Source organism: Neoarius graeffei, chromosome 26 (assembly GCF_027579695.1).
Source record: "Neoarius graeffei isolate fNeoGra1 chromosome 26, fNeoGra1.pri, whole genome shotgun sequence".
NCBI lineage: Eukaryota > Metazoa > Chordata > Actinopteri > Siluriformes > Ariidae > Neoarius > Neoarius graeffei.
Genome location: NC_083594.1, coordinates 6,584,199 through 6,598,963, shown reverse-complemented (window position 1 = coordinate 6,598,963; position 14,765 = coordinate 6,584,199). Strand labels below are relative to the sequence as shown.

The 14,765-nt window shown below is 44.4% G+C and overlaps 1 protein-coding gene across 2 annotated transcripts in view; it reads left to right on the top strand.

The window, feature by feature from the left end:
• Window positions 1-3,735: 3,735 nt before the first annotated feature.
• Window positions 3,736-14,765, top strand: part of LOC132874277 (transcription factor SOX-13-like) — a 60,855-nt gene continuing 49,825 nt past the window's right edge. Inside the window, exons 1-2 of one of the 2 annotated variants that reach the window (XM_060910326.1) lie at window positions 3,736-4,000; window positions 13,731-13,881. The gene's annotated coding sequence lies outside the window, so the exon portion shown is untranslated. The remainder of the gene's footprint in view (window positions 4,001-13,730; window positions 13,882-14,765) is intronic. The other variant, XM_060910327.1, reaches the window with a different exon arrangement.

Here is a 14,765-nt window from a genome sequence, read left to right as displayed (position 1 = left end):
GAACAGGAGAGAGGTCGAAGGAAGAAAGACAGAGTAGGAGAGGTCAAAGAAAGAAAGAAAGAAAGAACAGGAGAGAGGTCAAAGAAAGAAAGAAAGAAAGAAAGAAAGAAAGAACAGGAGAGAGGTCAAAGAAAGAAAGAAAGAAAGAAAGAAAGAACGAACAGGAGAGAGGTCGAAGAAAGAAAGAAAGAAAGAAAGAAAGAAAGAAAGAAAGAAAAGGAGAGAGGTCGAAGGAAGAAAGAAAGAAAGAAAAAGAAAGAAAGAAAGAACAGGAGAGAGGTCGAAGGAAGAAAGAAAGAAAGAAAGAAAGAAAGAAAGAAAGAAAGAACAGGAGAGAGGTCGAAGGAAGAAAGAAAGAAAGAAAGAAAGAAAGAAAGAAAGAAAGAACAGGAGAGAGGTCGAAGGAAGAAAGAAAGAAAGAAAGAAAGAAAGAAAGAACAGGAGAGAGGTCGAAGGAAGAAAGACAGAGTAGGAGAGGTCAAAGAAAGAAAGAAAGAAAGAACAGGAGAGATGTCAAAGAAAGAAAGAAAGAAAGAAAGAAAGAAAGAAAGAACAGGAGAGAGGTCAAAGAAAGAAAGAAAGAAAGAAAGAAAGAAAGAAAGAAAAGGAGAGAGGTCGAAGGAAGAAAGAAAGAAAGAAAGAAAGAAAGAAAGAAAGAAAGAAAGAAAGAAAAGGAGAGAGGTCGAAGGAAGAAAGAAAGAAAGAAAGAAAGAAAGAAAGAACAGGAGAGAGGTCGAAGGAAGAAAGACAGAGTAGGAGAGGTCAAAGAAAGAAAGAAAGAACAGGAGAGAGGTCAAAGAAAGAAAGAAAGAAAGAAAGAAAGAACAGGAGAGAGGTCAAAGAAAGAAAGAGTAGGAGAGAGGTCAAAGAAAGAAAGAAAGAACAGGAGAGAGGTCAAAGAAAGAAAGAAAGAAAGAAAGAAAGAAAGAAAGAACAGGAGAGAGGTCAAAGAAAGAAAGAAAGAAAGAAAGAAAGAAAGAACAGGAGAGAGGTCAAAGAAAGAAAGAGTAGGAGAGAGGTCAAAGAAAGAAAGAAAGAACAGGAGAGAGGTCAAAGAAAGAAAGAGTAGGAGAGAGGTCAAAGAAAGAAAGAAAGAAAGAAAGAAAGAAAGAAAGAAAGAAAGAAAGAAAGAAAGAAAGAACGAACAGGAGAGAGGTCGAAGAAAGAGAGTAGGAGAGGTAAAAGAAAAAGAGTAGGAGAGAGGTCAAAGAAAGAAAGAAAGAAAGAACGAACGAACGAACAGGAGAGAGGTCAAAGAAAGAAAGAAAGAAAGAAAGAAAGAAAGAAAGAAAGAAAGAAAGAAAGAAAAGGAGAGAGGTCGAAGGAAGAAAGAAAGAAAGAAAGAAAGAAAGAAAGAAAGAAAGAACAGGAGAGAGGTCGAAGGAAGAAAGACAGAGTAGGAGAGGTCAAAGAAAGAAAGAAAGAACAGGAGAGAGGTCAAAGAAAGAAAGAAAGAAAGAAAGAACAGGAGAGAGGTCAAAGAAAGAAAGAGTAGGAGAGAGGTCAAAGAAAGAAAGAGTAGGAGAGAGGTCAAAGAAAGAAAGAAAGAAAGAAAGAAAGAAAGAAAGAAAGAAAGAAAGAAAGAACAGGAGAGAGGTCGAAGAAAGAGAGTAGGAGAGGTAAAAGAAAAAGAGTAGGAGAGAGGTCAAAGAAAGAAAGAAAGAAAGAATGAACGAACGAACAGGAGAGAGGTCAAAGAAAGAAAGAAAGAAAGAAAGAAAGAAAGAACAGGAGAGAGGTCGAAGAAAGAAAGACAGTAGGAGAGGTCAAAGAAAGAAAGAGTAGGAGAGAGGTCAAAGAAAGAAAGAAAGAAAGAAAGAAAGAAAGAAAGAACAGGAGAGAGGTCGAAGGAAGAAAGACAGAGTAGGAGAGGTCAAAGAAAGAAAGAAAGAAAGAAAGAAAGAACAGGAGAGAGGTCAAAGAAAGAAAGAAAGAAAGAAAGAAAGAAAGAAAGAGTAGGAGAGAGGTCAAAGAAAGAAAGAAAGAAAGAAAGAAAGAAAGAGTAGGAGAGAGGTCAAAGAAAGAAAGAAAGAAAGAAAGAAAGAAAGAAAGTAGGAGAGAGGTCAAAGAAAGAAAGAAAGAAAGAATCATACACTTGAAAAGGAAGAGATAAATAATGAATAAAAAGAAGGCAGGAATGAAAGATGGACTTGGAGGGAAAATGTCGAGGAGGAAACAGATGAAGGAAGTGAAAGAGGGGAAAGATGGACTCGGAAAGAGGAATGAAAGGAAAGAAGAATAAACTCGAGAAAATGCTGAAAGATGGTGCAGTGGGGAGAGAGAGAGAGAGAGAGAGAGAGAGAGAGAGAGAGAGAGGTAAAGGGTTCCTTAATCCTGCAATGGTGGTTGTCAAGCGTCGCCATGGCAACAGGCACAAAGGCGCGCGGTTTCCTATTGATGGCTAATTGTATTCCTCTCAGCTCTTTTGTTAATTGTTGTCTGCTCGGCCCGCACTTCCTGCTGGGCGGCCGCACAAAGGCAGGAACAGAGGGGATTAGAACCGGCACAATGGCGCTGGACTCCTGTACCGGCGGAGCTGCGGCGAGCCGCGAGCGCACACGCGGAGAAACAGCGGCTAAAAGAGACGTTACAGAGGGCTGTGAAGGGAAAAGCAGCGCCTTCACCTGGTTAATTCACTCAAGGTGGTCTGCCCTTCTCCCCCCTCCGGACGCGCACATGGTATCTCCCACATCCCGAGCTGAGCGCGCGGCCCATAAACACACTGAGCTCCGGGAGGAAGAGCGCGGTGTCCCCGCCCCCCCGCCGGATCCCTCAGATCCTCCGCAGGATCACCGCAGATTACTTTCCCTCATTAAGGCTGTGACAGTAATCCACACTGCCGAGCTCATTACTGCTCATTCTCCGCGGAGCGGGTTAATCTTAATCACTTCCGGCTTTATTCGGATGAGCTTAAAACGCGCTTTTAACACACACTTATTTAATTAGACTCATTTATCCACAGTAATCACCATTTTAACCTAACACAATCCATCCCAGCTCTAATCATAAAAATAACAATTACACTAATAACGATAATGATAATGAGACAAAAATAAAGCTGAATATAGAGAAATGAGGAAGAAAGAAGTTGGATAAAGGCCAGAAGTCAAATAAATAAATAAATAAATAAATAAATAGGAAAAGGTCAGAAGTCAAAGAAAGAAAGTAAGAAAGAAACAAAGAAAGTAAGAAGTAGGATAAAGGTCAGAAGTCAAATAAATAAATAAATAAATAAAGTAAGAAGTAGGATAAAGGTCAGAAGTCAAAGAAAGGAAGAAAGAAAAAAGATAGATAGATAGATAGATAGATAGATAGATAGATAGATAGATAGATAGAAAGGAAACACAATAAGTCCAATGAAGGAAGGAAGGAAGGAAGGAATGAAACAGGTGTGATAGAAGTCCAAGTAAAAGAAAGAAGGAAATATAGAAAGAAAACATGTAGGCAGGAGTCCAAAAAAGAAAGCAATAAATAAATTAGTTAGATAGATAGATAGATAGATAGATAGATAGATAGATAGATAGATAGATAGATAGAGAAAAAAGAAAGAGGTAAAACAATATTCCATACCAAAGAACAGCACTAACATAATACTACTACTAATAATAATAATGAAAATGAGTTTTTCTTGTGTCTGCTGTTGTGGTTTGCAGTTCAGCAGCTTCACTGTGACATGAAGAGCTTTCCCTTTAAGAGGGAGGTGAACGGCAGGAGACAGAAATTTTGGACACACACACACACACACAAGCGCGCGCGCACACTCACACTCCAGAAAGTGACTTGTGTGCGCGCGGAGACCGGACAGAGCCGAGGCGTTAGACGGGAGCGCGAGCTGTACGGCAATCATCTCGAGCTGTGTGTGATTTTTCATTTGAGCGCGCGCCTCTGAACATCACCATCAGCACTGACACTAACGCACGCGCTCTGAGTGACTTCCTGCGCAAAGGAATCAGAAGTTGTGGGTTTTCCTGGGCGGCAGCTCGGTTCCCCCCGGAGTGCGGTAAGTGTGAAAGTTTACCCGCGTGGTCCGTAACAGGACGTGGGGGGGAGAGAGACAGAGTGCGCGAGCGCTCTGGTGCGTTTTGCATGATGGTGATGTATTTAGAGGAGGGAAAGTTAGTGAGTAGTGATGAGACTTGGCTCAGTGTGGAAGCTGTGTGCAGTTTATCAGACTTATAAACTGATCTCCAGTCGGATGTCACTTCTTGAAACCAGCACGCGATTGGGGCGGAATGTTGGTTCTTATCCTTCACTCTGCATTCACTCTGCATTCACTCTGCATTCACTCTGCATTCACTCTAGCGCTCGTCCTGTGTTCACTTGGCTATGCTGCACTTGTGCTGTGCTCAGCTTCATGCTGGTGTCCACATGAGCCCTGACCGCAGCCCGTGTCCCCGCTGCAGAGCCCTGACCGCAGCCCGTGTCCCCGCAGCAGAGCCCTGACCGCAGCCCGTGTCCCCGCAGCAGAGCCCTGACCGCAGCCCGTGTCCCCGCAGCAGAGCCCTGACCGCAGCCCGTGTCCCCGCTGCAAAGCCCTGACCGCAGCCCGTGTCCCCGCAGCAAAGCCCTGACCGCAGCCCGTGTCCCCGCAGCAGAGCCCTGACCGCAGCCCGTGTCCCCGCAGCAGAGCCCTGACCGCAGCCCGTGTCCCCGCAGCAGAGCCCTGACCGCAGCCCGTGTCCCCGCAGCAGAGCCCTGACCGCAGCCCGTGTCCCCGCAGCAGAGCCCTGACCGCAGCCCGTGTCCCCGCAGCAGAGCCCTGACCGCAGCCCGTGTCCCCGCAGCAGAGCCCTGACCGCAGCCCGTGTCCCCGCAGCAAAGGCCTGACCGCAGCCCGTGTCCCCGCAGCAGAGGCCTGACCGCAGCCCGTGTCCCCGCAGCAGAGGCCTGACCGCAGCCCGTGTCCCCGCAGCAGAGGCCTGACCACAGCCCGTGTCCCCGCAGCAGAGGCCTGACCGCAGCCCGTGTCCCCGCAGCAGAGGCCTGACCGCAGCCCGTGTCCCCGCAGCAGAGGCCTGACCGCAGCCCGTGTCCCCGCAGCAGAGCCCTGACCGCAGCCCGTGTCCCCGCAGCAGAGCCCTGACCGCAGCCCGTGTCCCCGCAGCAGAGCCCTGACCGCAGCCCGTGTCCCCGCAGCAGAGCCCTGACCGCAGCCCGTGTCCCCGCAGCAGAGCCCTGACCGCAGCCCGTGTCCCCGCAGCAGAGCCCTGACCGCAGCCCGTGTCCCCGCAGCAGAGCCCTGACCGCAGCCCGTGTCCCCGCAGCAGAGCCCTGACCGCAGCCCGTGTCCCCGCAGCAAAGGCCTGACCGCAGCCCGTGTCACCACAGCCCATGTCCCCGCAGCAAAGGCCTGACCGCAGCCCGTGTCACCGCAGCCCATGTCCCCGCAGCAAAGGCCTGGCCGCAGCCCGTGTCCCCGCAGCAAAGGCCTGACCGCAGCCCGTGTCCCCGCTGCAAAGGCCTGACCGCAGCCCGTGTCCCCGCTGCAAAGGCCTGACCGCAGCCCGTGTCCCCGCAGCAAAGGCCTGACCGCAGCCCGTGTCCCCGCAGCAAAGGCCTGACCGCAGCCCGTGTCCCCGCAGCAAAGGCCTGACCGCAGCCCGTGTCACCGCAGCCCGTGTCCCCGCTGCAAAGCCCTGACCGCAGCCCGTGTCCCCGCTGCAAAGCCCTGACCGCAGCCCGTGTCCCCGCAGCAAAGGCCTGACCGCAGCCCGTGTCCCCGCTGCAAAGCCCTGACCGCAGCCCGTGTCCCCGCTGCAAAGCCCTGACCGCAGCCCGTGTCCTCGCTGCAAAGCCCTGACCGCAGCCCGTGTCCCCGCTGCAAAGCCCTGACCGCAGCCCGTGTCCCCGCTGCAAAGCCCTGACCGCAGCCCGTGTCCCCGCAGCAAAGCCCTGACCGCAGCCCGTGTCCCCGCAGCAAAGCCCTGACCGCAGTCCGTGTCCCCGCTGCAAAGCCCTGACCGCAGCCCGTGTCCCCGCTGCAAAGCCCTGACCGCAGCCCGTGTCCCCGCTGCAAAGCCCTGACCGCAGCCCGTGTCCCCGCTGCAAAGCCCTGACCGCAGCCCGTGTCCCCGCTGCAAAGCCCTGACCGCAGCCCGTGTCCCCGCTGCAAAGGCCTGACCGCAGCCCGTGTCCCCGCAGCAAAGGCCTGACCGCAGCCCGTGTCCCCGCAGCAAAGGCCTGACCGCAGCCCGTGTCCCCGCAGTAAAGGCCTGACCGCAGCCCGTGTCCCCGCAGCAAAGGCCTGACCGCAGCCCGTGTCCCCGCAGCAAAGGCCTGACCGCAGCCCGTGTCCCCGCAGCAAAGGCCTGACCGCAGCCCGTGTCCCCGCAGCAAAGGCCTGACCGCAGCCCGTGTCCCCGCTGCAAAGCCCTGACCGCAGCCCGTGTCCCCGCTGCAAAGCCCTGACCGCAGCCCGTGTCCCCGCTGCAAAGCCCTGACCGCAGCCCGTGTCCCCGCTGCAAAGCCGTGATGTGTGAACTGTGCTGCAGTAATGAGTGTGTCAGGGCTTGAGCGCTTGTTTTTATCATGTGACAGCTGGAGCTCTGATTTACTGTGCTGTAAACAACACTTGCGCAGAAACTCTGTGAAGTGAAATGGAGGAGCCGCTGTGTTTATTTCTCTAAACTGTAAATAGCAGCAGATCATCAGCAGCACACACGGGTTTGGGTTTTTACAGCAACACACAGTCTTACACTTTAACATGTGATGCTGATCATAACACCAACAACCTTTCTTTGTTTCTTTGACCTCTGTCCTACCTGTTCTTTCTCTGTTTTTCTTTGACGCTTTATTTATTTATTTATTTATTTATTTGACATTTTGTCCATTTGTTTGACCTCCATCCTACTTATTCTTTCTTTCTTTTCACTCGAAACAGTTTTCTTGCTTTTGTTCTTTTTCTTTTACACTTTTTCTTCCTCACTTTCTTTCTTTTTCTTTTTCATTGACCACTATCCTACCTATTCTTTCTTTTTCACTCAAAACAGTTTTTCTTTGACCTTCATCCTACCTATTCTTTCTTTCTTTTCACTCAAAACAGTCTTTCTTTCTTTCTTTCTTTCTTTCTTTCTTTCTTTCTTTCTCATCCATTCATCCACTTGGCCCTCCCTTCTTGATTCTTTCTATCTGAAAATGAAAAGCGAGACTTTTGCATGTTTGTTTGGAGTGGAAATGTAAATGGTGATGGCGTTTCCAGACTGCGGTGTTCACCCTGTGATGGTTGTCCTCCTCTTCCACCCTGCCCTGTGTAGTGTACCATTTAAGACAGTACCATGTGGTTTGAGACGCAACCGTGGTGTGTGGCGACGTGTGACTGGGTGAAAGGTTTTGTCCTGATGGAAGGTGCAGGTTGTCAAGCTGCGTTTCGCTACATGACCAGCAAAATGTTTGGGCTGCGAGAAGGAATACATCAGTCGGAGCAGCTGCCCCTGCTCCTGGCCACCGTGCCCCTGCCCCGGCCCCTGCCCTGCAGTAGCCAGCCTCCACTGGCATGGGGTTCTCCAGTCATGTGACCTCGCTCCATTCAGGCTCCATTAAGTGTGTTGGGGGTTAAGAAAGGCAGAAAGGTACAGCGTCGCCCTGTAGGCTGGCACATTCACGGGAATTGAGTCGAATGAGCTGCTGATACTCTGTGATGAATTTCTCCTGTTGAGGTTAAAGTCATTAATAATTTCAGTGGTTTGGTCTTGTACAGGACAGAGTGTTTAAACCAACAGGAAGCTGTGTGTGTGTGTGTTTGCTGGATTTTAGGGATTTCAGTTTGAATGACTCTCTTGCTCTGTATGAACCCATATAATCTGGGCGCCGTGTCTGTGTGATGTCACGCGGTCCAGAGTGAAGATTCCCACCGGATCCTTAAAGCAGGAAGTTGGTAAAGTGGCTGTGAATGTTTGGCTTTACTGTGTGTGTGTGTGTGTGTGTGTGCGCGCGCATGTACAAAGCAGCCTGACAGTGGGGAGTCCCTGACCTTTTCATCCACCATTCTACTCTTCTCTTCTTTTCCCTCTATCCATCTCTGCCTCTGGCTCGCATCTCTGTTCTGCTTCTGTTCTTTTTCCTTCTTGCTTTCTCTGACAGATATATTTGCCTATCTATCTATCTATCTATCTATCTATCTATCTATCTATCTATCTATCTATCTATCTATCTATCTTTACCCTTTTCTTTCTTTGACCATTGTTCCTTCCTTCCTTCCTTCCTTCCTTCCTCAATTCTTTGTTTTCTTACATTTTCTTTTCTTTTTCAATTCTTTTTGTTTTCTTTCTTTTTTGTTTTCTTACCTTCTCTTTCTTTGACTTCTGTTCTGGCTGTCTCACTCTCTCTCTCTCTCTCTCAGACATATAGTTTGTCTTCATTCTTTATGTGACAGTTTGTTTTTTCTTTCTTTTTTCTCAGACAGAGTTTGTCCTCCTTTGTCTTTCTTCCTTTAAGATAAACTGCAGGTCCTCTACCTTTTTCATGCCTCTTCCTATTTGTGTGAAATCACTTTCACTCATTAGATCTCCTGATAATTGGGACGGAAGTCAGACGACTCGATTTCTCAGGCTGAATCTTTTCGGACAGCGCCGTGACATTAACGTCGGTGTACAGTGGACTCTTCTCTCTAGCTCAGGGGTGTCCAAACTGATCCATAAAGGGCCGTGTGGCTGCAGGTTTTCATTCCGGCCATGCAGCAGCACACCTGACTTGGCTCATTCAATCAACTGAACTGTCTTCACACAGTCTCATACTTGCAGCGACACCCACCCTTGATTAAAGGGTGGGTGTGTCAGTTGATTGAATGAGCCAAATCAGGTGTGCTGCTGCATGGCTGGAATGAAAACCTGCAGCCACACGGCCCTTTATGGATCAGTTTGGACACCCCTGATCTAGCTCCTCTACTTCATTCTCATTCGCTTCCACATGAAGCCAGTCCAGTTTTCCACACTCGTGTTCTCTTTTCAGCTTCATGTAATTATTACTTTTAATCATGTGTTTGTCCAGGAGAGGTTTGTGTGTTTCTGTGAACTTTTTTTCCTGCACCCCTGACACCCGGCTTTAGTGATTTTTCCCCAACGTTTAACCCAACATCATCGACGCTCTCTGATCAGTCTGGTCCGACCGTGTGGAGCGATGTTTCTGTAACGCGAACCAGTCAGAACAGGACACTGCAGATCTGATCCCAGTAAGGAAGTTTCTTTGTGGTTACAAACAGCAGTGTTACATAACAGCGACCCTTTTTGGGACAGAGCTCAGCCGAAAGAACAGAATTGCGTTTCGTCTTGTATTCAAACTTTGACCTCATGTCTTCAGTGCCGCATTGTTGTTTTTTCGGTGTCCTATTGAACTACAGGTCCAACGAGAGCAGCTGTAACAATGGCCTGTGAAGTGTGTTTCCTCCAGGCCTGTCGCCTCGTTGATGAGATGAAAAAAAAACCACCCACACATACGAAGATGGATGGATTCGTGCATGCTTTAGTTGTAGTTGTCCATCAAATCGTTTGTGTCATGCCATCACTCGTATTATATTCATCATCTTTGTTTCTTGTGCCACTTAAAGTCAGAATGTAATACAGTCAGGGTGTATCTCACACACACACACACACACACACACACACACATCGGATGGCAGTGTGTTTAGGAAGAACAGGTGTGTTTTAGGGTTTTTATGTCTTGGGTTTCAAGCAAGTGGTGGAATGGGATGAAAATGTTACAGGATGTTAATTATATCAACAAATTGTATGGTTTGACTTTTCTTTCTTTTTTTTTTAAAGTTATGGTGAGTGCTGGAATAGTTTTGGAAATCTACTTTGTTAAAACCATTTTAACCAATTATGACCAACAAATGATCAACTATTTTCATACAGTCTAAAATGCACATTCAGCACAGTCTTAAAAAAAAAATCACTTTTTGGAAAATTTCGTCCTTCAGATCTCATCATCCGTTTGCGTTCTGGTGAAAAACGTCAATGTTGTATACGCGTGCACGATATATGTCGTGGCTATTACACAGTGGTGTGAAGATATGAAATTTACCTTCGAGTGCTGAATGTATATTTTTCAACACAAGAAGATAAACTTCATATCTTAGTGCCACCATGTGATGTTCTTTATATCATATGGACACATCCACGGAAAAAAAAAACCCACAAGAATTTTAATTTTGAACCGGTTCACCATTTTCACCAAGTCAGCAGGAAAACACTGGGAGTGACATCATCGGAGTGAAATATCAGGAAATATTATCCACACAGGACACTTTTTTGAAGGAATAAAAACGTGTTCTATTCCCTTCTAGTGGGTTGTTAGCATATCGCTTATCCTACATGTATTGGATCACTCTACCCAATGGAGAATGAGCGTTGAATATGGTTTATAATATTGCACGGTTGTCAAGACAACATGACGTCACACGTCGGCAGGCTTTTAGATAGAGGGGCGTCTGGGCGTCTTTTCGACGCCCTGTACTGAAAAAAACAAGAAATTGGACGCCCTACTTTTTAGTACGACGCCCTAAAGACGCCCTAATATTTCCGCCCGTGTTATGTCCGGTAACTTAGCTGAATATGTTAAAAAATCGCCGAGTCTGAGCTTTCCGAGGATCTACAAGCTTTGTTGACACCGCCATTTTGGAAATTTCAGAAGTCTCGCTTTGACAGCTGTCTTTCCCGAAGACGCCCAGGGTTACCATAGCAACAGCACGAGCCCAGAGTACAAAATATAGGCACCCGCCGCAGAGCTACAGAAACACGCGTTTCTATGGCTGCACTAATTTCAAAGTTGTGAGAGCCCTCGTTATAAATAAATGGGTTATTAAATAAATTTGGTGTACAAAGCACTTGTAATATGCGTTCCCAGAGCAGAGGGGGAAAAGATGTATGCCTAGGAGACACTGGCATAAATATCCAGACAATATAGCCGTAGACTATATTGCCGCAGCTAAATGTGTAATGTAGTCTATAGAAAACCGGCCTTACCTGACATGTTATTTATCCCGAATAAATCCTGCATGCATTTCAAAGGTGAGAACAATTTGAAGGTTTTTCATACCTAAATGTAAATTTTTAGTACCTTGGTTTTTACCTTCTAGCTTTGTAATTAATGGGTTTCTATTGAAAAAACGAATACCATTATAATGTTTGAAGACTTAGCCATATTTCCTGTGTGTTTTTTTCTTTGTTATACTAAATCTTTGGACGCTAGCGGCTTTGAAAGCAAAACTGGTCAGCCGGGGTTGGTTGTCACACTGTGTTCGGGGTTGGTTGTCACATGTAATGCAATTGCAATAGGTGCACTACTGACTGAGACAAACACAGCTACAACAAGCTTTATTTATGTAGTATTCTGCGATCAGAAAGCTTTATAGCTAATTTGTCATGCTTAATATGCAACTCCAGCTCAAAAAATCCCAGAAATATACCCATTTTAATAATAATATTCATTAAAAATATACGCAGTTTGCAGTGTATTTTGTTTTGGTGTTCCCAAAGTTGATATTGTATTACCAATCTGTTATACCTACATGTATTTTGAATACATTTTCTTTAACATTTTTACATAATTCTCAAAAATATGTATGTATTTTCGGTTCCTGTACCGCCCCATTGAAATAACATTGTGACAACCAACCCTATAGGGTGTCACAATCTGTCAAAGTGTGTTTGACAGCCCATATCTTTTGAACACAACGACAAAGTAGAAATACCACCTTCCAGTCGTACCTGAGACTTGCAGCTTCCTTTGTACATTGAAAGGGACCCTATTGCAGTGAAACCATTTTGTTTACATTAAGACATTAAAGAAAGTTGTTTTACCTAAAATGAATCTGGCTTGAATTTTTCCATGCACACATGCCTCCCCCCAGTCCAGCCTTACTATTGATACAAGAATGTTGTAACAAAGGCAAAAACACTTGGCTGTATTGCTCAAAATTTGCTGTCAAAATGAAGGAAATAGCATTTGAGAGCATTAGAAATTTCAAAATTTTCCGGGGGAGTACCCCCGGAACCCCCTAAAACACTCGTGCCAGCGGCGCTCAACGCGCCGCTACACCTTGCCACATACAGTGACACCTGCAAAAAAGTTAGACTCCCTAAAAAAAAATCCTGCCTAAAAGCCTGCACGTCGGAGACGTAAAACTTCCGCGTGAGCGACTGACAATTTGTAAACAAACATGGCCGCCAGGTTTGCTTCATTAAATATGGAAGATTTTGAGAGAATCTTGAAAGAGAGACACGTTGAACACTCGAAAGGAATGTTTATGTATAATAATAATAATGGCTTTTTTTCGTGGTCTCTCAGATATATTCCATTCAGCTACTCGTCTTCGACTCGTTCAATATCATGCTAGTTGAATGGAATATATCTGATATACCACTCAACGCCAACCAATATTATTTAAATATGTCACTCAGATCCGCAATGTATTTTGTATGAAAAATGCAAGTTCTTCAACACAAGAAGATAAAATTCATATCTTCAAGCCAACATGTGATTTTATTTTTATTATATCGACACATTCACAAACAAAAAGTCCCCAAATTCCTCATGAGGAACATATAGAGATTTATGTCCCAGTTTTGGTTCTCAATGTCCCGGATGGAGCTTGAATGAAAAATACGAGTGGTGTATTTCCCAGTAAAACATGTATACTGTCTATATAATACACATGCATCTAGCTATACACACAAGGTTGCCAGGTTGGATGCACAGATTCCAGTCTGATATTGCCATCACAACTTACTGCAATCTAACCAAGACTGTTCTTCTTATGACTCAGTGATTATCTGTTTGCCTGTCTATCGATCTATCTGTCCATCCATCCATCCAAAAGTGAACCAGTGAAGCGATCACTACTGTAATTCTTATTAGAGCTGAAATTATTTGCGAGGTGTTGTGTTACATTTGTTGGTTAGTACTTTTTTTTTTTTAATGGAAAATCTAGGTTTTTGGTCAAAATCTTTGGCAGGCTTACTTTGGACCAAAAAAAAAAGTGAAATATTGTTCCACGACAAAAAAAAAAAAAAAAGCCATTTTGAGCAAATAACCTGAAAAAAGGTCTCAAATTTTGCTCAGTTTTGTTCTCTGTAAATATTGTAACATAGTATTTTGTTCCCTGATATTTTCAAATATAAGCTAATATTTAACAATATAGCTATTTCAGAAATTTTTTTTTTATCACGATATTAGGTACATGACCCCAATATATTAACTTTTTTACATTTATATTATGGGATTGTATGAATATAAAATAATGCAAATGCCGTCGTATGTTGTTTAATTTAAATTCATTTTCAGCCATTTAAAGTTAATAATAATAATAATAATAATAATAATTTTGCTGACATTTTAATCTGTCACGAACAATGTACAGCAGCTATCGGTCATGGTTTTTAAAATTTATTTATTTTTATTTGTTTTTATTTTAATCAAGGCAGAATGTTACCTGGAAAGTTCCACCTATCATGCGTTTGTGGGATTTTTTTCATTCATGAGGCTGTAATTTTTCTTAAAAGACCCCCGGAGCATCAAAACAATGCAAATCCGTTTCAGATGATGTTTCTTTAGTTCTGGTAAATTCAATCTGAATGGTCAGAATTAGCGTATATTAGATGATACCTTTGATACGTGGAAAGTGCTATCAACACACTTTCACAGCAGCCCACATGTTCCCAAACACTCATCCTCCGCTACCACCTACCTACCCCCCTGTCTCTCTCTCTCTCTCTCTCTCTCTCTCTCTCTCTCAGTGACATGAAGGCAGAACTGCGGCGGAAATCAGACATAAGAACAGAAGTTCATTGAGTCGCTGCAGAAAAAGGTGAACAAATAGGCAGCGGCCAAAGTAAATCATCACCATTGTCCTACTGTTCAGCTGAAAGGGGTCATTACTATTCTTAAGTAAGTATCATTACTTTTCCTATGTCAACATACGTGCCTTTGAGTCTACCGAGACATATTTGCATAATAACTCATGTTTTACTTTTGACAATATCTCTAGGCATTTGGGGATCTGAAGGGGTTCATTTGAATTTATTGCTGCAAAATTGCAAGGAATTTTGTGCAATTTTGTCAACTTTGAATTGCAAGATTATTTTTTTGGTTAATGCAGCATGCACACTATTTTCCCAGTATGACAGGGCTGGAAAAACAATAGTAAGAACAACAAAACAAACAAACAAACAAAAAAAAAGCAAGCAACAATCCAAAAACCAAACAAAAAATCTAACCACATTTTTTAGTTAAATTATTGAATTTTATTATTATTATTATTATTATTATTATTATTATTATTATTATTATTATTATTCCTGTCTTCCATTATGCGCTTTCATAATCCAGCTGTCTGACGACTGTGAATTTTCTCCACGCAGTGTGAGGGTAGTCTGCAGCGGGTACGTTCATGTTGCGGTAGCGTTTACTAAAAGCCGTAAATCTGCCTGAACAAGAATAAAAGGAAACTGATCCCTTTGAATTATGGCTTCCACTCACAACTACCAAACAGGTTTTACACCAAATACAGAAGACAAGACCGGTCAATATACGCCACTTTTCTTTTCTTTTCTTTTCTTTGTCATGTCACATACTTTTCTATTTTACTTTGTGTCTCTTTTTTTTCTTTCTTTCTTTTTTTTCCTTCCCCCGAAGAAGGTGTTGGGAATATTTGGGGAAAATGATCCTGCAAGCTTGAACATGATATTTATTTATTTATTTATTTATTTGAGTTTGGGTGTCTTTCATGACTGAATAAAATTTCCCCTCGATTTAAAAAAAAAAAAAAAAAA